Raw genomic sequence first — 2,978 nt, 5'->3', positions numbered from 1 at the left:
ATATATATATATATACAGTGCCCTCCCATCTAACTAAGCATGTACTGATAACCGCCCTTAAAAGCCAGCAGACTATTTCCTTATTAGACTTTTCATTATATCTCGAACTATCCTCAACAGACAACAGATGTAGACGTTAGACAAGAAGAAACGATAATTTTGTTAAATACACAACGTATACCTAAGAACATATGCATATCTACACACACACACACATATACACACATACATATATACATACATAAATCTACGGCTAACAACAGGTAATCGAAACTGTGCCAGTGCTTTACTCATCTATTTATACATTTTGCATAATTTCTCCATTATATATATATATATATACCTAGAAGAAATTTGTAATCAATTTCTTTGATGGACAAATTCTGGTAAGAGAAAGTAGAAGAAACCAATCTATATATGTTTTCTATTTTGGAATGGAGACGTTCCCAGAACAGAAGGAATATATTGAAAATTACGTAAAAATAGATGCAGCTGTTTTTTTTTCAAAAAGGAAAAAAAAACATGAACATCGCAGACGTTGTGAGGCTGTTTTTGAAATGAATTTTTCAAATAATGATTGCACATTTTGGCGGAAAGCCAGCAATGTTGAGGGGAGGGGCTAAGTCTATTATATTGACTCCAGTTCTTGATTGGTACTTTTATCAACCCCGAAAGAATAAAAAGTAAAGTTGACCTCGGCGCGATTTGAACTCAGAATGTAAAGGGTCATTTCAGGTTTAGCTCTATTGCTGACCTAATAATTTAATTATGTTCATCAAGTGTGTTAACTTGTCGTCTTACATGTTTTGCTTTGCTGACTGTCGTCTTATTGTATTAGTGCTTCTGCCTGGCACTCCGTCGGCTACGACGATGAATGTTGCAGTTGACAGCTCAATCGAACAGTGCTCCACAGACACGCGTGTCCTTAACGTAGGTCTCAGGAAGATTCAGCGTGACAAAGAACATGACAAGGCTGGTCCAGTGAATTTCAGGTACAACTCATTTTGGACTGGTGCAACAAGAAATAAAATGTCTGGATCTTTTCTTTTTGGCCGGCACATAGAAAAAATATGTCATTTAAAACATCATTTACTTTTGGCGTTTTTAGGAAAATTCTTCATTTTCGAAGTTATTTCGTGTTAAAGTTGTCGTATTTCAGTAATTTCAACCAATCAATGACGTCTATTCAGGTGAAAACAATTACTGCTGTGGTTTGTCAACAAGACGTTCAACTGTTAAGTATAACCAGTTTGGAGCTACAGAGCAAATGTAAGGAAAGTAAGGATAAAGACAATTTCATATTAAAGTTCCTACGCGCTTTTCACCATTATAGCTGTCTGGAGCTCTGAAATAGAAGTTCAATACAATAAAGTGCTTCCTGAGGATCTGTCGCGACAGCATTCATTTGTATCTGGAACTTCTATCGCAGGGCTCCAAACAACCATAATGGTGAAACGCGCGTAGGAACTTTAATATAAACTTGCTCATATTCTTATTTTCCCTATATATACACACATACATTTTACCCCTATGAGAAGTCTACTGAGTAGAATATGATTCACTTAGTAGATCTAACAAGGCCGAAACATGCTCGTTGCTGTCTCCAATTAGCGTTAATGACAAGACTATCTAATCCCGTCAACACAAGAAGAAACATTCATTTGGCTAAACTTACTGGATCTATCTCCCTTGTTTGGTGATTTTATATTCTCAACAATTCTAGAGGAAGTTTTTGTTAACTAATTGCTCACCATGTTACATATGGGACGGCCTATAGTGTTTGTATTTAGCATGTAGAAGGCTGCCGTGAGGTGTTTTCGTTCAACCTGAACTATCGCATTATTGGTGTCGAAAGAGTTCAAACTCCGCCGAGGTCGACTTTGTCTTTCATCCTTTCGGGGTCGATAAATTAAGTACCAGTAGAGTACTGGGGTCGATATAATCGACTTAACCCCCGCCCCCAAAATTTCAGGCCTTGTACCTATAATGGAAAGGATTATTAATGTCGAAGGAAAGACGGTGAGCTGGCAAAATCGTTAGCACGCCGGGTGAAATGTTTACCCGACATTTCGTCAGTCTTTACGTTCTGAGTTCAAATTCTGCCGAGGACGACTTTGCCTTTCATCCTTTCGGGGTCGATAAATTAAGTACCAGTTACGCACTGGGGGCGATGTAATCGACTTAATTCCTTTGTCTGTCCTTGTTTGTCCCCACTATGTTTAGCCCCTTGTGGGCAATAAAGAAATAAGAAACGTCAGCACGTCGAGATGGCAGAAACGGCTAGCACGCCGGGCGAAATGCTTAGCGGTATTTCGTCTGCCACTGCGTTCTGAGTTCAAATTCCGCCGAGGTCGACTTTGCCTTTCATCCTTTCGGGGTCGATAAATTAAGTACCAGTTACGCACTGGAGTCGATATAATCGACTTAATCCGTTTGTCTGTCCTTGTTTGTCTCCTCTGTGTGTAGCCCCTTGTGGGCAGTAAAGAAATAGGTATTTCGTCTGTCTTTACGTTCTGAGTTCAAATTCCGTCGAGGTCGACTTTGCCTTTCATCCTTTCGAGGTCGATGAAATGAGTACCAGTTGAGCACTGGGGGTCGATCTAATCAATTAGCCCCCTCCCAGGATTATTAGTGTTGAAGGAGCGCTGGAGAGAATCGTTGGCAGTATATGCGCCGGATCTGAGTTCAAATCTCGACGAGGTTAACTTTGAATGTTATTCTTTTATTCTTTTACTTGTCTCAGTCTTCAGGCTACGGTCATGCTGGAGTACTGCCTTGAAAAATTGTAATCGAATAAATCGGATCCAGAACTTAAAAGTCTGATACTTATTCTCTTTGTGTTTTTCACCGAACCGCTAAGTTATTGGGGTGTAAACTCACCAACACCGGTTGTCAAGCGGTGATGGTGGTGGTGGACAAAGACAGACACAAAGACACACGTGCGCGTACGCACGCACATACACACACACATACATACA

The sequence above is a fragment of the Octopus bimaculoides genome, chromosome 3, assembly GCF_001194135.2.
Source record: "Octopus bimaculoides isolate UCB-OBI-ISO-001 chromosome 3, ASM119413v2, whole genome shotgun sequence".
Taxonomy (NCBI): domain Eukaryota; kingdom Metazoa; phylum Mollusca; class Cephalopoda; order Octopoda; family Octopodidae; genus Octopus; species Octopus bimaculoides.
The sequence above is the reverse complement of the archived record's forward strand: the minus strand, read 5'-3'. Positions refer to the sequence as shown.